The following is a 19,179-nucleotide window of genomic DNA, read 5'->3' on the forward strand; positions in this document are numbered from 1 at the left end:
GAGGAACAGTTGGGAGGCCCTGAATTTTCAGCTTCGACCGTCTGACCCTCCCAGCTCAGGTCTCGCCCTGACTCAGAGGCCTTCGGCGGTTTCCCAGGGCCCCAGGACTCGCTGTGCCGAGCCATCCTCTGTTCTTCCGGCCAGCGTGGGTGCCGTGGGCAGCACAGGGCCTTTCTGGGTCTGGCTTTGTGTGCTGGGTTCTGCAGGCGCTGCCTAACTATCAGGAAGAAGCCACAAATGCTAATTATGGAGCAAGGGAGTCGTCGGGGGGACACAAACCCTGGGCTGTTCCCATTGGTGGATTTCAGAGATGGCTGGAGATGGGCCTAGACCTCAATGTCTGAGTGGCCCCAGGCCTCAGGGCTCTGTCTCAGGGGTCACACTTGGGCGCAGCCTCCCTGGGCTCCCAGGAAGAAAGACAGTGAGCAGACCCTGGCCCCAGGGAACCAGGTGGCCACTGGGCCTGGGGCTCTGTAAATTTCGCTGACCCTGCAATGTGGGGATTCACTACTCCATTTTACAAAGGAGAAAACAGAGGATCAGAGAGTGCAAGTGACTTGTCTAAGGCCACACAGAGAGTCAAAGGCAGAGCCAAGATGTGAATCCAGATGCTGAGTTTGACTCTTAACCACCCCACATTCCTGGCCCTGTTCAAGAGGGTTTTCCAGTCTGCCCCTTGCCAGGGGCTTAATCTCTCTATCTTACCTGGTCTTCAGGGTCAAAGAACCCCTTGCCCTGGGGAGCTTGATTGCTGTGCCCAGGACCTCGGGATGGAGGGGGACCTATGGATGGCCTGGGTGCTCCCCCACCCCAGGATTCAGGACACAGCTCCCATGTTCCCTCTCGCTTCTCCCACAAGTGAGAGAATAATAGTCGGTTCAAATGTCAGGCCAGCTCTGCTGCCTGTGGGGAGACTGGTTGAGCAGGTCTGGGGGAGGGATGGAGGGAGGAAATTATTAATAATTGCAAAGCAACCTGCCCTGCTGCAGGCCTGGAGATGTGACCGTGTGTGTCTGTGCAGGTGTGGGGCTGGGGGTGCCAATTCTAGGGATCCCCATCCTGGAGTGGGGGACAGTCTGAGGATCGGCTGCAGCTTCCCGGGGGCCTGTGTATGAGGGGCGAGGTGATGGGGGACACTGAGTTAGCCTCCCCAGGTTGAGGCACACTGTGGCCTCCCTGCCTCCCATCAACCCAAGTTAGGAAGAGTTTGCCAGTATCAAGAGGAGGCAGGAAAAAGCCCACTCTGGATCTTCAGGAGGAGCCTCAGTCTGTGCCAGATTTAATTCTCACAGCGTCACAGGAGGAAGACCTGCAGTTGACGCCGTTGAAGAAACTGAGGCACAAAGGTTTAAGTGGATTTGAACTCAGAATGTTGGGTCGCAGCCTGACTGCCCTCACTGTCCTTTCTGCTGGGAGTAGAGGGATCCCCCTTCCCTGTAGGAGGCACCTATCCACTCCCCCAGCATCAACACACCCCGGCGGATGGGAGTTAGTCTGGAGCATCTCTGGACCTCAGTCTCCTCATCTGTAGAATGGGCACCAGGGTTAGGGCCTCCAAGCAGGGGAGGAGGTAAGGAGACATCCTTTCTTTCCTCTCTTCTCCAGCACCTCCTGCAAGGGCTGCCTGACAGTCACGACCACAGGTGGCTCTCCACTGGGTCTTCCTTGACCCCTCAGGTGCTGAACAGCGGCGATTCTCTAGCTGGGATTTGGCAAAATCACTCTGACATGTGAGTGATCCATTTACATTTTGCAGGAACATGGCTCGAATGGTGGAACTTGAGGCCAAGTTTTGGGGAACAGACAGGAGGAATGCTTGGAGCCCGAGGTGAGCCTCTGGACCTGGGACTAGCTGACACCCGGATTGCGTGCCACCGAGCCCCAGGACAGGCCGCGTCTGCGGGGACCTCTGGGGCGTCCCCTCCCTGGTCTGCCCCGATGGGCTGATAAGACCCAGCCTCGGAGGAGGCTAATTACAGGCCTTCGTGGTGGCGGGCAGGCAAGTCATGAGGTGGGGGTGACTCAGAAGATTGCTCCACGGGCAGGGCGGGGGTGGGGGCAGCCCATCTGCCTCTCACCAGGCTGGCCTGAGGGGGCCTGAGCACCCCGGGGGAGGACCTGCAGGGCTAGTGGGTGCGGCCAGGCTGGGGTCTCACCCCTGGGCTTGTGACCCAGGCCTTTGTACCACTTGGCATCCTTGGCGCTTGACATTGTGTCGGGGCTGGCTGGGTTTTCCCCTTGCTCAGTCCCGGGCATTGGCTTCTGGGAAGTGGGAATCTGGCTTCAGAGGCACCAGACGCCTTGCAGATTTCCTGAACCACAGCAGCAGGGCTCCGGGAATCCCAGGGGAGCAAGAGGTAGAGCCTCAAGCATGCGTGGACTCCGAGAAGCAGCAGATGATGGTTTTTGGAACCAAATGTTCCCAGGTTCAAGGATTCATGCGTTAGCAGGTTTGTAGAATTACAGATACGTAAGGGAATTGGTTACAATTGGTTCCAGAGAATTCATACATTCTTTGAGCAAGAGATTTAAAAAGAAATAATTACAACAGCTGAAGAATTTAGGGATAAATTATCTTGGTGTCTTCAACTGGCTCCCATATGGATCAGAAAGGAAAAATAAGACAGGAAAATAAAAGTATAAATATCCATCTTTCTCGTTCTATCTAGTGAGAGGGAAGCATACGAGGCTAAAAGTCAGTGTTGAAAGTGTTAGCCACTCAGTCGTGGCCGACTCTTTGCAACCCCATGGACTGTAGCCCACCAGGCTCCTCTGCCCACGAGATTCTTCAGGCAAGAATACTGGAGTGGGTTACCATGCCCTCCTCCAGGGGATCTTCCTGACCCAGGGATCAAACCCGGATCTCCCACATTGTAGGTGGATTCATTACTGCCTGAGCCATGTCAGTTGACTGGTGAAATTGTAGGCTTTCGTGGTCCTGTGTTTTCTTTTTATTTATTTATTTACTATGCATTTAAAATTTGTCAAAATAAAAAGCTGGCCAAAAGTAAAATAGAGACTGAAATGTGAACATAAACTGTAGCATATTAGGTGATACAGCTTTGGTGATCTGCAGAATTACGACTTTCTACTCTACACATCCGTGATTGTCTTAAGGCAGTGATCGTATTTTTTATTTATACACTTATGCAGAGCACCTACTGGGGGCCAGGATTTTCTAAGGGCTCCACAAATGCGAACTATTGAGTTCTTACAACACCCCAGTAAGGGGTGGGCCGTCATGGCGCTCATTTCACGGGCGAGGAGCGCGAGGCACGGAGCAGGGGTGCCAGGTGCTGTGCTGGACCCCAGGGCAGAGCAGCAAGCAGGACAGACACGTCCCTGCCCTGGGGAAGTTGGCAGGACAGACAAATAGGAAACTAACGTGTGAGATGGCCCTAAGTGCGAGGAGGAATGAAGCTGCTTTGATGGCAGGCAGGCGGTGAGGCTCCCTCCCTTGGAGGCAGCAGGAGGCCCCTCTGAGGAGGTGGCATTTGAGCTGAGACCTGAGTGAAGAAGGAGGTTCCTCGGGCAGAATGCCCGCTGTCTGCCCAGGCTGTGCCTTCTGCTCAGAGCGCCCTTCTCTCCACTTCTCTGTGCCAAACTCCCACTTTCTGTTCCAGGTCTGGCTGGGCAGACACCTCCTCCAGGGGTGGGAGGTGGACTGGGGGGCTTCCTCGACCTGAGGGGGAGCCTGTCCTCCAACCCCTCAACGGTCTTCTCTCCTCCCTGTTGCCCGGGCAGACCTTAGATATAGGGCGACCCCATTAGAATCAGCTACACCACCTGCCCGCCAGAGATGGAGGTCCAGAGAGGTGAAGAGACCTGCCCGAGGACACACAGCTAGCAAGCGCTGGAGGAGGGGTCTGCACTGGGGGTTCACAGGCTGCCTGTTGGCTACTGTTCACCTGCCCTCCTCCGGTCAGAACTCCAGAGCTTAGCTCTGCCCTCAGGGGAAGGCAGGTGGGACCCGAGCTTCTGGGCCCCCAGAAGCACCCTGTGTCCACTGCCACCGTCCGAGCCCCAGGGACCCCAGGGAGCTCACCTGGGACCAGTGGCCCCCGCCAGTGGCCCCGGGACGGGTCCAGACTCTTTGCTCCCCAAACTGGTTCCTGGCACCAGCTGGCATAAGGCCAGGCTGCCCACACACCTGGCTCCCAGCTTGGTCCCCGGGGCCCCACCTGGTGGTGGGGACAGTGAGGTCCTCAGGAGGCTCTGTCTGAGATAAGGGGTGTGTGTGCAAGGCAGGGCTCCGCTCCCCTCCCCCAGCTTCCTCACTGGTGGGGAGATGGAGCCCAGGCGCCGGAGGCCCCAGACTGAGTTCAAGGCCAGCTTTGTCCTTTAGAAGGCCCTGAAGCCTGGGACACCTGATCTTAACTGCAAAATGGGGACCATAAAACCACTGTCTGGGAGGATGAGACAATAGTGTGGTGACTGGCACACAGCTCAGTTCAGTTCCGTCGCTCAGTCGTGTCCGACTCTTTGCGACCCCATGGACTGCAGCACGCCAGGCCTCCCTGTCCATCACCATCTCCGGGAGCTTGCTCAAACTCATGTCCATCGAGTCGGTGATGCCATCCAACCATCTCATCCTCTGTCGTCCCCTTCTTCTCCCACCTGCAGTCTTTCCCAGCATCGGGGTCTTTTCCAAGGAATCGGTTCTTCACATCAGGTGGCCAGAGTATTGGAGTTTCAGTAGATGCTCACCAAATGCCAGCTCTTTGGACTGCAGACTCCACTGCCAACGAGTTCTATGATCTGGGTTTCATTCGCTCATTCATTCCACCAGGATGTACTGAGATCCTACTGTGCGTCAGGTCCTAGGCAGAGGGTCGTGGTCCGATCGTAGAACAGACAAAAGAATCTCCGCCTTTGGACAGACAGTATGCGAGTAAGGGAACAGCATCATTTCAGACCAACACGGCAGGACGGTGTGACGGAGAGTGGCCGGGACTTCCTGAAGTAGGGTGGTCGGAGAGTGCCTACCCGAGAAGCGGCTGTGACCTGAAAGAGGGCTATTGATGGTGAAGCAAACCCCAGAGGCCAGGGCCCTGAGGTGGGAACAACTTAGGGGCTCCAAGTACAGGAAGGTGCGTCAGAGCCGGGGAGAGGGAGAGGGTCGGAGAAGGAGGGAGCTGATGGGTCCTTCAGGGCCTCGGAGGCAGGAGGAATCTGAATCTCATTCCAATGGTGATTATTATAAACAAAGGCTAAAGTTATGAGTGACTACAATATACAAAGTGCAAACTCATGGTGATTCACTTCCAGCCCAGAGCCTGGGCCCTTTGGAACTGGCACCTTAAAGAAAAGCACCTGCCCACCCCTCCCTGCAGCTTTTCTGTTTTCAAGAAATACAAAGGGGACAGGTCATCCCAGTCTGTTAGATGGGAATGTGAGTTTGTCAGCTGGGAATGTCTCTGGACTTCCATGCTTATGGAGGGGGTTGCTGGGAAGGGGAATGGTATCACCTGCCCCAATTTCAACAGCGCCTGTCAAATGGGGAAGGCTCGGCAGACCAGCTGGTCCACCCCCTGACTCCCCGATGAGGAACATGAGGTCCAGACGAGGGGAAGTGAGTGGCCAAAGGTGACGCTATGAGTCAGAGGCAGACGCTGGACTTGAACCCAGGCCCCCTGACTTCCAACCCAGAGCTTCTGAGAAATGGGTGTCTTGCCAGGGGCTTCCCCTTTGCTCTTTCCTCCCAGAGAGTGTCAGCTGCCCTCAGGGTCAGGGAGGACGCTGGGAGCAGGGGACAGGGGACGCTGGGAGCAGGGGTCTAGGGGGGTCGGGGGTCGGGGGTCGGGGGTTGGGGCCCTCCCTTACTCGATTACAGAGCTTCTCATCTGCAGCATGGCTGGCTTTTGAAGCAGATCATTCTCTGTGGTGGGGAACGTCCCGGGTGGAGCCTTCAGACCACTTCTCAGCTGCACACAGGGCCCTAGGAGGGCCTCTCAAAGTCATGGAACTGCAAAGAGGGAGGAGAGAAAGCAGTTTAACTCAGAGTTAGTGATGACTCCTGAGGGTTCAACCCGTAGCGGCATTTGCGGGATATTAAGGTTAAACAACTGACATCAACAGGATGAATTAACCGAAGAACTTCTCCAGGGTCAGGAGAACAGGTCCTTTGGTTTCAGGGGCAATTTCCAGACAGAAAAGGTGTCATGTGGAGATGAACAGGCTGTGTTCTGGAAACGTGAGGTCTGAAGCTCACCGGTTGGATAGTAAAATAGAACAATAAAGCTGCTGGTATAGAAGACGCGTCAGTTGGGTTTGGAAAAAGTCATTACATGACCTAGAAGAGTGTATAAGGGACTTTCCTGGTGGTCCAGTGGTTAAGACTCTATGATCTCAATGCAGGGGCCTGGGTTCGATCCCTGGTCAGGGAACTATGATTTCACAGGCTGCAGCTAAAGATCCTGCCTGCCCAAATTAAGATCTGGCCCAGCCAAATAAATAAATATTTTAAAAAAGAAGGTATAAGAGGGCATATTGGAAAAAGACACTAGTTTTTAAGGATGACTTTATTTTTTACAACAGTTTTAGATTTACAGAAAAATGAAAAAGGTAGCACCCTACACCTAGCTTCTCCAACAATGAACACTTTAACGTTCATCTGGTACATTTGTTGCAGTGAATGCACCAGTGTTGATGCATTATTATTAACTAAAGTCCGCAATTTATTCAGGTTTGTAAAATTTTTTACCCAGTGTCTTTTTTTTCTCTGTTTGAGAATCCCATTTAGGATTCCACACCACATTTTGTTATCTTGTCCTTTCGGCTCCTCTTGGCTGTCATGGTTTCCCAGACTTGGCCTTCCTTTTGGTGAAGTGACAGTTTTGAGGAATACCTGTGACGTTTTCTGCAGGCTGCTCCTCTATTGGAGGAACTGGTCGGCTGATTTTGTCACAGCTAGGTGGGGGTTATGAGTTTTGAGGAGGAAGCTCTCAGCAGTAAAGTGCCATTTTTATCATATCACATCAAGAGTGCACACTGTCAACGAGATTTATCACTGTTGATGTTGACCTTGACCACCTGGCTCAGGCAGTGCTTGCAGGTCTCTCCACTGTGAAGTCACCCTTTCCCCACCCCCACCCTCCTCTACATAGTGCTCTTGGGAAGGAAGTCGTCCTGCTCTCGCTCAGCCGTGTCCAACTCTTTTGCGACCCCGTGGACTGTAGCCCGCCAGGCTCCTCTGTCCGTGGGATTCCCCCAGGCAAGAATGCTGGAGTGTGTTGCCATTTCCCCCTCCAGGGGATCTCCCCGACCCAGGGACTGAACCTGTGTTTCAGCGTCCCCTGCATTGACAGGTGGATCCTTTAACCACTGAGCCACCTGGAAGAGATGGGAGAAGGAAGTCCCTCTGCTCGCCTCCACCCAGGGAGTAGGCGGTTACTCTCTGCTGTGCGAATGATTCAGGGTTCTTCTGCCCACATCTGTCTGTTCTCTTTTATATATCGATTTATTCAGTCATATCAGCATGGACTCCTGGCTATTTATTTCACTTATACTTTGAGTTATAATTCAATGCTAATTAATTTCATTATTCAAATGGTTGCAACTTTGGCCAGTGGGAGTTCTTTGAGTTGGCTCCCTTGCCCATTGGTGTACCACCATCAATGTAGGTGTTTCTTTCTTTCTTTCTTTGAGCATTTGCTGACTTCCAGTGCAATAAATGCTCTAGGCTCATCTTGTATATTTCTTGCCCCAAACTTAGACTCAGTCATTTCTCCATGGAGCCCTTGTTCCTCTCTGGAATGTGGTGTTAGAAACTAAGATGCCACCAGGGAAGTCCCATCTGGGTGCCATGCGTGTCCACTGCTAGTGGGTGGCATTTCTTTTAGGCCTTCTCAAAAGTGACAGAAAAAAAAAGAAATATTGAGTTGGCCAAAAAGTTTGTTTGGATTTTTCATACCAGCTTACAGAAAAATACAAAGGAAATTTTTGACCAACCCAATATATGTGTGAATACATGTCTATTTACTAACTCATGTATATGATTCTGTCTACAAATATTTCTGCATGTAATAAGCTATATCTATATTTCACTAGACATGAGTTCATACTGATATCTCCAGAATCCATTGTGTTTTACACTGTGATTTGAAATAGCGATGTGTCACTGTATTGATAATGATAATTATCAGTGCCACTTACTTTGTGCTTATTATCTGCTACCTATTTTCTAAGTGTTTAATGAGCATTATCTCCTTTAAGCTACTTGGCAGCCCTAGACCCTAGTTGTTCCCCTCAACCTCATTTTACCGAAGAGGTATTAGAGGCACAGAGAAGTCAGGCTCTTGCTCAAAGTCTCCCACGTAGTAAGTGATGAAGTTGGTGTCAAACCCTGGTTCAGTCGTGTCAAACGTAAAATGCATCTACTTCTTCCGTTAAAGAGAGTTTATATACAGTCAAAAAGAAAGGAAGAGACATTGTCTTACCCTTTTGCCTGGTTGACATAGTATTATATTTCAAAGATATTTCACGTCTGTGTCATGATTTCCTTTGAAGCCAATACAGTATTTTGGATCTCAGACTTCTTCTGCTTGAAGCGCTGTTGTCTCTGACGACTGACGGATGAAAGAGCTCAGGCACTCCCACCCAGTCGCCCTGCTGGGCCATCCTCAGGGTCTCCCTCCAGCCAGCCTCATGGGAAATTTGCGAGGACACAGAGTCTTCAGGGAAGCAAGTGCTAGGCGGCTCAGATCCCAGAGGGCCCAAGGAAGGTGGAAAGGGAGCGTGGGTGCAGGGAGGGGGCGGGAGGCCGTGGTGTTCTGACCCCCAGGTGTTCTGGTGTCAACCTGGCCCGGCCTGCTGGGCATCTTCAGCGGGGAGTCTTGGACAGGAGACTGCCCTGACCCCCAGCGTGGCCTGAGAGTAGCCCAAGGTCCCTCCTGCCTCTCCACAAGCAGGCTCCCTTCTCTCAGCTGGCCCCATCCTCCTCTAGCCCAGGGCCAGGCTGATGCTACCTTCCCGAGGAAGCCTTCTCTCTGTCTACTTCACCGTCAATGATGTCCATGTTCTCAGAGATTCCAAGCCCAGACTCAGGGTCTCCAGCTAGGGGCCCTCAGACACACTTTCTTTTACCTGCACAGCGCTTTTTGATATTTTGATTTGGTAGCTAGCATTGAAGGGCAAAAAGTTTCACAGGAAAATGTGGACCCCCAGGCTCTCTTACAAAGGTTGAAAGCCTGGCATCCCTGAGCTCACATCCCACTCAGCTGGTTCAGCCCTGTGCCTGGTGCAGAGTAGGTGCTCAGCCACCGCTGAAAGCATGAACGGGCCAAATGCATTCAGCTTGGAACCCTAGCTTTAGAGGCAGACAGGATCGACTTTCAGCCAGGCCTTCCTGGCTATGGAACCTAGGAAAAAAAAAGGTTTCTTCTCACTCAGCCTCAGTTTTTCCTCATCTGGAGAATAAGCTTAAAATAAACCTCATAGGGTGGTTGTGATGCTGAAGTGAACTAACATATGGGATGGGCTTAGGACGGGGTAGGCGCTCAGGGAGCCCTGGATAAATATTTCCTTTTCTTCTTTCTTCCCATTTCCTCATGACCCCATTCGCCACCTGTTCAATCCACAAATGCCTACTGTGTGCCGGACACATAAGCTCTAGTTGCTGCCTTCAGAGAGCTCCTCTTCCCGGCCTCGCTGAAGGGAGAGCCGTTTCATTCATGTGCACTTTCATTTACTTATTCATTCACCTGTACAGCAAATGTTGTTTATTGAACACCTACTGGGTGCCAGGAGTTATTCAGAAGACAGAGGATACAGCAGTGAACAACCCAAACGGAGATCCCTGCCGTCGTGGAGCTGGCATTCTAGTGGTGGCTCAGGGACCATAAAACAATACAGGGTCAGGCAGCAGGAAGTTCTGTGAAGAATGATGGGCATGATGGAAGTGCTGCTGTGAGCAAGGAGGGAGGGAGCTATGTGCCTGGCTCTCTGACTCAAGAGCATTCCAGGCAGAGAGAACAGCAAGTGCAAAGGCCCGGGGGCAGGCACAGGCCTGGGGTGTTTGCAAGGCAGTGAGAAGGCCAGTGTGACTGGAGGAGAGTGAGGTACATATTTCCGTGATGTGCGAACTCCTCCCTTCCCTCTCTTCCTCCTTTCTTTCCCTTCCTCCTCTCTCATTGTTTGTTGTTGTTTTTTTTAATAGTGAGTCTCTTAGTTTTGTAATCCAAATACACAATAATTTATAAAAATAGAAATAATATCTGGGAAGCCCTTGGCATGTTGGTATGCAGGAACACTGACTGCTATTATTATCATGTCTTCTTCTCATTTCTGGTAGGAATGAATCACTTACTCCTAAAGTTTCCTAAAGAGGCAACAGGCCCTGGAGTCCTTGTCCCGCTCTGGCATGCCTTTCTTCTTCTTTTCACTTTCCAGCTTCATTGCAGTATCATTGACCTATAACACTGGGTAAATTTAAGGTGAACCACATGTTGATTCATGTGTTGATGCACCAGAGGAGCCTGGAGGGCCACAGCCCGTGAGTTCGCCAAGAGTCGGACACGACTGAGCGACTTTCATGTGTTGATTGGATATACTTAGAGATCTCAAAATGATTGCCACCAGAGAGGCTCAGCTCACACCTCCGGTGGAGGCCTTCCTTCTGTCCCATTGTTCTTTTTGGTCGAGTGGAATGGCATGCGGGATCTTAGTTCCCCGGGGATCAAATCCACACCTCCTGCTCTGGAAGCATGGAGTCTTAGCCACTGGACTGCCAGGCAAGTCCCTTCCCCATCATTCTTCGGGTTTCTGGAAGGTGAGAGTGTGGGGTAGGCGTCCATGGGTCTGTGATGAGGGCAGGTGCCGCTTCCTTCTCTTCCCCGCCCCCGACCCACCCTGCTTCTTTCCATCTGCAGACTCTTCAGCAGAAGGAAGCACCCAGATTCCTAAGGTCTTGTCTCAGGGACACTGAGAATGTGTGAGTCCTCTGGCGTGTGTGATACGGGTGGGGGCTGCGGGGAGGAGCAATTCGTTGTATCAGGAAACGGGGGTTCACAGAGCGCTTGAGGCTGAGCCCTAAAACAGGCTCCCGGTCCCCCTGTGGTCCCTCCACCGTCACCAGGGCGGGACTTGAGGGCTCCTTCCCATCTCCCCACCTCCGCAGACTCAGCCTGGTTCACACCCGCTCCTCTCTGCCCTGATCGGGGTGGTCGCCCCTTCCCTGGGTGCCCTGCTTCCACCGAGGGCCCCTCGGTTGGTTCTCTACCCGCAGCCAGAGGTGTCCCTTGGAACTGAGGCAGTCCGTGTCCCTGCCCTGCTCAGCGCTCTCCCAGGACCCCACCTCTCTAGGAGGCTCCACCAGGTCCCGTGAGGCCTGGTGTGATGGGGTCGTGTCACCACGCTGAACGGGCCTCCCCCGCCGCCATCCCCACCTCGCCTCCTCGGGGCTCCAGGAAGAACTCCTGCTCCAGCTCTCTGCCCTCTGCACCCTCCCCAAACACACGGCTGTTTCTTCCCCTCTCTCTGGGGGTCAGCTGGCCCCCAGCAGCCTGCCCTGCCCACGACTCCTTGTCTCCACCCTCCAAGCCCTTTAGCTCTGTTTGGAGAAACACAGTCAAGGATCCGCTGATGTGAAGATGCCTGTGTCCCCTCGGGGTGTCTGCTCCAGGAGGGGAGCTGGGCCTGGGGGCTGTACCCCAGTGCCTGGAACGATTTTTGGCAGGCAGCCTACAGTAGGCGCTCAGTGGGCGCTTGGCGAGTGAGTGAGCGTTAGTGCTTTAAAATCGGACCGAGGAATCTTTGCAAGGTTCTTAAAATCTCTCCAGCAGTGGTGACTCAGAGGCACGGAGACTCAGCAGCTCTGGGGTCCTTCTGCCCCCGTCCCCAAGGCCGGCTCTGCGGGCCCCTCTCTGTCTCCCTCTGTCTCTGGGTCTTCCTCTTTGTGTCCGTCTGCCTCTGTCTCGTTCCCCTCCTTCCCGCCGCCTCTCCCCTTCTCTCGGTCTCTCTGCTCTCTGCCTTTCCTGTCCTCCTCTCCCTCCTCCTCCTGTCCTCTCTGTCCTCTGTCTCTTTCTCGGTATCTCTGTCTCTCCTCTCTGAAGCTCCCCTTCCTCGGGCAGCAAGCCAGCTCCTGGCGCAGGTTGCATTCCCGCTTTTCCAGCTGCCATCTGCCCCACCAAGGGGCCCCCTCCAAGCGTGACAAAGCTGGTCTGCCCTGCGGTCCTGCAAGGCGCAGAGAGGCAGCCAGGAAGGCTGGTGCCGGGCAAGGAAGCTCACTCGTTGAAGTTGATAACCTCTCTGTTCCCTGGGCCCTGTTCTTGTCTCTCCGAAGAGAAGAACAATTTCAGGGACTTCTTTAATCGGCCTTCCAATCTTCTTATTCTATTGGCTTGTGGTGATACTCAGAGAAGTTTATGGCGGGCGCATCTTTACCCGCACAGTTTCCATGGCAGCAGGAGCCGTCCTTTGCCGGGAGCTGACCACGTGTGGCACCAGGTTGGGTATGTTCCCTGGCTTACTCCACTGTCTGTCCTGGGCTCAGCACGCAGGGCTCTTTCTGCCCCACCAGGCCTTGTTTCAGGAACCTGAACTCATTAGGCTGCCTCCAGTCTCTTGGCAGTTTCGTCTGTTTGGGATGCTCTTCCTTCTATCCTTGGCCCAGTTAAACTGCTACTTCTTCTTCTGATTCTTGCCCAGGCAACTGCCTCCTCCAGGAAGTCCTCCCTGATGACACCCCCCTACCACGAGCCAGGTCACCCTGTTAACTATTTTCCATCACTTAGTACAGTTGTAATTATTTATTTGCTTTCAGACCCCACAAGGCTCCCCACCCCGCCATCTGCACTTAGATTCCCCCGTCCATCCTTCCCTGTGGAAGTTGGGAGGCCCATGCCCACGAGTCAGCAAAATTCTCCTTCCTCTCTTGGCACTTTCTCTGGGGAGATTGGGAGCTGGCTTCCTCCAAGGGGTATTAAGTTCAAGGATGCATAGGTAGAGGGGAGGTGGGTGGGGCCTCTCCCCAGCCGCTGGACCAGTCATTCAGCCCCAGACAGCTTTTCTCCATCTTCATCTCCATGACAACCCCTCCCTGCCGGAGCCACCTTTGACATACTCTCCTGGTCTTCCTGCCCCACCTAGAGAGGCCAGAGGGAGCTTTTCACAAGCCAAATTTAACCTCCAATCTGTCTTGCTACGAAATCTTCCCTGACTCTCAGAATAAAGCCCAGCCTCCTCAGTGGGTCTATAAGCCCTCTATGGCCTGACCTTGCTTCTTTCCCTTCACACATCAACAATACCCAGCTCCTTGTCACTCCCTGTCTCCAGATCTTTGCACTTGCTGTTCCCTCCAGTTTGAACACTGTTCCCCTAAATGGGTGAAAGCTGCAAGGCTTGCTCTCTCTCTTACCTGCTTCAGGCCTTTGCCCAGATGTATCCTCCCAGCGAGGCGTTTCCTGACTGCACTATTCCCTTCTCCCTGTCCCTCCTTTTTTACTTCCTATAACCTTGACACCCGGGACAGGGCACGTAGGTCACCAATTCATCTTGTTTCTCATCTGTCTCCCTCGTTAGAATGAGGAAGCTGCCAGCTCTCAGGGGGCAGGTCCTTGGTCAGTATTGTTCCCTGTTTATCCCCAACAAGCAGTGGGCCCAGGGCTGTGTGGCTTTGGGGCCAGACAGTCCTGGTTCAGAGTTCTGGCTCAGTCGCTTCTTGGCTTTCTTCTTTCTGGGTCTTGGTTTTCTCACCTGAGGAATGGGAACAAAAACTTAGAATTGGAGTGAGGGTGAAATAAAATCCTGTGTGTGAGGGAAAAAAAGGAGGAAAAAAAGAATGAAAATGAAAACTCATTATCCATCATTTTGGAGAAATGAGTGAGTCCATTCTGGTCTGGCCACACCATGGACTATTATGCAGCCATTAAAAAGAATGACTCATGGTTTTCCCAGGTGCCTTGTGTGGTTAATCTTTTCTGTTTGTTTTTGAACATTCTTAGTTACATAGGCATTTCTCCCCCTAGGGTTTATTTTTTAACTGAAAAAATTCAAAGAAAAATACAGTGTATACGGTATTCTTGTTATTGCTTAATTGCTCAGTCGTGTCTGACTTTTTGTGACCCCCATGGACTGTAGCCTGCTAGGCTCCTCTGTCCAGTAAGAATACTGGAGTGAGTTGCCATTTCCTTCTCCAGGGGTTCTTCTAGACCCAGGGATGGAACCCATGTCTCCTGCATTGGCAGGTGGATTTTTTACCCCTACCTTTGTTCTCAAAAGGAGGAATGTATACATTTATGTTTCTTATAGTTAAAAAAATTATGATGAAATTCACAAAACATAAGTCATTTGGTGGTTTAGTCACTAAGTCATGTCCGGCTCTTGCGACCCCATGAACTGTAGCCCGCCAGGCTCCTCTATCCATGAGATTTTCCAGGCAAGAATATTGGAGTGGGTTGCCATTTCCATCTCCAAGTCATTTTAATTAATCGTTAATTAGTTGCCGATTTTAGAGTGTACAGTGCAGTGACGTTTAGCACATTGACTATGTTGAGCAAGCACCTTCTCTGTGTAGTTCCAAGACACTTTCATCGCCCCCCAAAAAAGAGACCCCTACCCACTCAACAAGTCACCCCTCATCCCAGCCTGCTCCCAGTCACTGGCAACCTTTACTCTGCTTTCTGTCTCTGTGGGTTAATCTAGTCTGGATATTTCATGCAAATGAAATCATACAGTACATGACTTTTTGCATCTGGCTTTTCAATTAGCATAATGTTTCTGAGGCTCCTGTATCGTGTATCAGTTCTTCATTCATTTTCGTGGCCGAATAACGCTCTATTGTGTGGATATACCACGTTATGTTTACCCATCCATTTTTGCTGATGGACATTTAGGTGTTGTCACCTTTTGGCGATTATGAATAACACTGCTAAGAATACCTGAGCATGAGGTCTTGTTTTGTGTATTCCTGAATGAGAAAAGCAAGATGCTGACAAACAACGTGATCCCGATTTGTTAAAAAAAAAAAAGACAGATAAAGAAATCCCTTGTCCAGCCGGAATCTGCATAGGATTTTGATGCTTACAGAAGAATATGCAGGATACCATTCTCAACTGTCAACATGGTGAGAGAGAAGGCTTCTGCAGAAAAGGAAAAGCAAAAAAAAAAAAAAAAACGGGGCTAGACGCCAAACCAAAACAGTAAACACAAAATAATTCCATTTAGGCATGTGTGACAAGTTACACATTGAGTCATTGTGTATGTTGGTATTAAAAACAACAAAAAAAATAAAACACCAACCCCCTACCCCTCCAAGTATTCTCTGCAAAAAGGGTTGGACAGGGGCCTGGGAAGATGAACTAAAGAGGAGAGAGTACCTCCAGGAGTCTGCTCTCCGGAGTGTGTCCCCCGTTTCCCCTGCCCCCCCACACCAATTGTGAGGTCCCATTGGAGCCAGATTCCCTCAGTGCTGCCCGTTCTCTGACTGGGACCCACGGTCCCAGAGGGGTCCCAGAGGCACACAGCAGTTCTGCTTGGGGGCCCCTCTGCAGTGATCCCCCATGCGGTTCCCATTTCCTGCAGGGAGGTTCAAGCCAAAGAGAAAGTGGGAAGGAGCCCAGAGGAGCGAGCAGCAGCGGGTGAGTGTGGACCCTCTGACCTCCACTGACCTCAGGGTGTGCCCCCAGGACCCCGGATGGGCTGGGCTTCCTGCCTGCTGAGCTTGCTTTCTCTCTGGTCGTCTCATTCTTTCTTTAGAAAATACATATCAACCACCCAGAACATCGTAAGAGATAGTATAATGAGCCCCAGGCCCGCGTCACCTGGCTTCCTCACATCTCAGCATTGGGCCATGTTTATTTCATGTCTGTAACATTCAGCGGCTGGCAGGAAACAGACCCTTCTCAAATGGAGCACCCTATGGAGGGTTTAACAAAGAGACTTTTCGGACAGGATTAAGGGAACTTCTGAGGAAAGGTGCAGTGTGGGACTGGCCGCAGTGGGGAGCTGATGCTTGCAGGGAAGGACTGCACTGAAAGGGCCCTGGCAGGAGCTGAGTCCTTCCAGAAGGACAGCCCGCAGGGAGGGAGCTGTCCCCACACTCCCCTTGCCCTCCCCGCTGGGTCTCTGATGTTTCCTGCATTCAGGGAACCCCCCAGGAAGCCGAGAGTGGGGCTGGTGGCATTCACGTGGGTCTGCTTCCCAGGCAGGTATTAAGATGGAAAAGGCACTGATCTAGAGGAACGAAAGAGGACATATGTCGAATTCCCTGCTGACCCAGTGGTTAGGGCTCCATGCTTCCACTGCAGGGGGCACGGGTTCAATCCCTGATCGGGGAACTAGGATCCTACACGCCATGCAGCGTGGCCAAAAAAAAAAAAAAGAGGGCATGTGCATCACTTTACACCCCTACCCCCACCTGTGGTAGCCCCTGGTGTTGCTCTGATTTCAGTTCTGGCCCCTGGGATGTGATGGGTGATGAGGCTGAAGGGGCAGTCCTCACACTTAGTTCCCTTTTTGCAGCTGCTATGTGCCTGATGGTAACCTTTGTCATTTTCAAACTCTGTTTTTTTAAGCACCTGGCAATCGAGTACTTAACCTTCTGAGTGTTTCACACAGCTGATAACCTGAGTCCTCTCCTCACCAAGGTGTGGAGAGCAGCAGGGTTTTGTGTAAGGCCAGGCCGGAGCTGGACTTGAACTTGGAGCAGTTGTTGGGGAAATCCTAGCCCTTAGCCGTGACATCCTCTGCTCCACGGTTGAGGTTTCCTCCTTCTCTACTCTGGGAGGTTCCCAGGAGAACCTCCTGCTCACAGGATGTGATGCCTGGCTCCAGCTGAGGGTCCAGGGTACCCTGCCCCCTTCCTGGGAAAGGCTCTGCCACTTTCCCCTGCATCAACTTGTGGAATGATTTGATGTTCCAGGACTCAGTTTCTCCATCTGGAAAACGGGCACAGTGTGGGCCCCTCCGTACAGGGAAGTTTTAAAGGTTCGGTGCAGTGACGTGCAGGAAGCCTAGGACTGGGCACAAACAGGAGGCTGACAATTGGGCCCTGCTGGGTTTCTGATTTCCCCGGAGACGCCTCCTGGGGGCCGGATCTCCAGGTGGAGGAAGGACAAGGCCGGGCCCTGCCAGCCTGGGGGACCTGGTCCCAGGACAATGCAGAGCATTGAGTTCATGCCAGCCCAGGTTTGGGGTTAGAAAAACAGGAGCATAATCTGGCCAGGACTCAGACAAAGGCCTGGGGCCTAGTCGACTGGGGGCGTCAGGTTACCCCTGCCACGCAGTCATCTCCCCTAGTAGCTCATGGGGGTGTGTGCTTCTCCCAAAAGATTATAATTAAACGAATGATCAGGGCCCCTGGCTGAGGCCTTGGCAGGAGGGTTTCATTACAGGAAGGACTGCAGATCCAGGACTTCCAGGCCTGGGTGGGGGTGGGGGTGGGGGGCGTGTCCCTGTGACAGTAATAATACGAGCAGCAGTGATCACGCCAGCCTGTGGAGTGTTTCCTGCCAGCCAGGCCCCAGGTGAACAAGGCCCTGTGTGCCTCGTTTCTCTTGCGGCCCTGAGAGGCAGGTCCCAGGTCCCAAATAGGCAAACAGGGGCTCGGAGATGCTTCGGAGACCCCAGCTCACCTGGCGGTTGCTCCCCTCACCCCTTCAGCAACGTCGGGGCGAGGGGAGGGGGTGCAGAGTTGCCTCTCTATGTTCTCTTCTAGAAAATGCGAATAACCTGACCTCATTGAGTTGTTGTGAAATTGAGTGGGCACGCAGGGAGGATGCAGAAGATGCCCCTTCTCTTCCTTCCTTTTTACCAGAATGAAGGAGGGCCAGACTTTTGGGAGTTCGTCCCAGGAACGCCCTGTTCCTCACCCACCACCTCTTTCTGTGTGTGTCAGGCCTTCAGGCGGCATGCAGGGTGTGAGGGGAGGCTTCAGAGGAGGCTGTCTTGGGGCAATTTCTGCCAGGGAGGAGATGGTGAGAGTCTGGTGTCAGCAGAAGCAGCAGCCAGATCCAAGGTCTGATGCTGGAGAGACAGTCTAGAGAGCACTGCAGTGACTGAGTTAGACCATGGAGCTTGAGTTTCAGTTCTTTCAAGTCTTTGCTGTGTGACTTCTGGCAGGTCACTGAACCTCTCTGGTCTCAGTCTCTTACCCGTAGAGTAAGTGTGTGAGGAAAAAAACCTTGCCCAGAGGGCTAAAGAGAACAGTGCTCAGGTGTTTAGCATTATGTACCACATAAGATAATTCTTAATAGATGCTGTTTATTTTCACTTCCTCCAGGAAGCCCACCCTGACCTCCTCTGGTTCTTGAGGCCACCTGGACTTCCTCTGTCGAAGAATGTTGCCTCTTTCACATGCTAATCTCCCATCCCAAGCTGGACCCTCTGGGACCCAAATGAGGGCTGTATCTCTGGAGACCGGCAAGAACCCAGCACAGGGCAGCCATGGGGGCCAGGTGTTGGGTGAATGATATGATTGGGCACATGTTACGTGCCGAACCCTTCACACACAAGTCCAGCATTTAACATCTTTCTTCTGGAATGCTGCCTTTGCCAAGACTGGCACATGGTAAGCACTCCAGAATAACGTGATGGAAGTGCAGAGATGAATTCCTCTGGTATTTAGAGGAAAGAAGACTTCCTGAGGATGGGGCCTTACCAGATTGCGCTCATGAGACAATCATAATAAGAAGAAAATAATAAATAGTTCATCTTCCCAGGGGGTTAGTACTGCTCTTGTGCCCATCTCACAGATGGGGGAACTGAGGCACAGAGAGGTGAAGGTGGAAACCCCAAGTCACACAGTCAGTGAGTGGCAGAGCCAGGATTAGACCAACGCTGTTTGACTGAGGAGCCTGTCCTGAGCCTATTACAACACACCTACCACTACTAAAAAGAGAAGTGCTGATTGCTGTACCCATTTTGCAGATGAGGAAACAGAGGTTCTGAGAGGTGAAAGGGCTGGCCCCTGTCTGGAAGCAGAGATGGTGGCTCAGCTGGAGACGTCCAAGGGAGGGCCCCAGCCTCCCGGGTTAGTACTCTGAAGGATGGGGAGCTGTCCCCTGCTTGTTCGTGTGTCTGGCCAATACCCTAGCCTCTGTTTACCCAGCCCAACACCCAAGAGCTGCCTCTTCCGCCTGCCCCGGAGTCGGAGTCTCGGGTGCCTTCACAATAGGATTCTCTGTCTGTGCAGCTGGTTTTCATTCAAGCCCTTTGTGCTGAAAATAAAAAATGGAAAGAAAA

General features: G+C 52.4%; 1 long non-coding RNA gene across 1 annotated transcript in view; it reads left to right on the forward strand.

Annotated features, from left to right (window-relative positions):
• Positions 1-19,179, forward strand: part of LOC145533227 (uncharacterized) — a 36,923-nt gene extending 17,744 nt beyond the window's left edge. Inside the window, exon 2 of the long non-coding RNA XR_014073926.1 lies at positions 18,218-19,179. This is a non-coding gene — a long non-coding RNA (uncharacterized LOC145533227). The remainder of the gene's footprint in view (positions 1-18,217) is intronic.

This window comes from Giraffa tippelskirchi, chromosome 13 (assembly GCF_054371585.1).
Source record: "Giraffa tippelskirchi isolate mGirTip1 chromosome 13, T2T-mGirTip1v1.2.pri, whole genome shotgun sequence".
Classification (NCBI taxonomy): domain Eukaryota; kingdom Metazoa; phylum Chordata; class Mammalia; order Artiodactyla; family Giraffidae; genus Giraffa; species Giraffa tippelskirchi.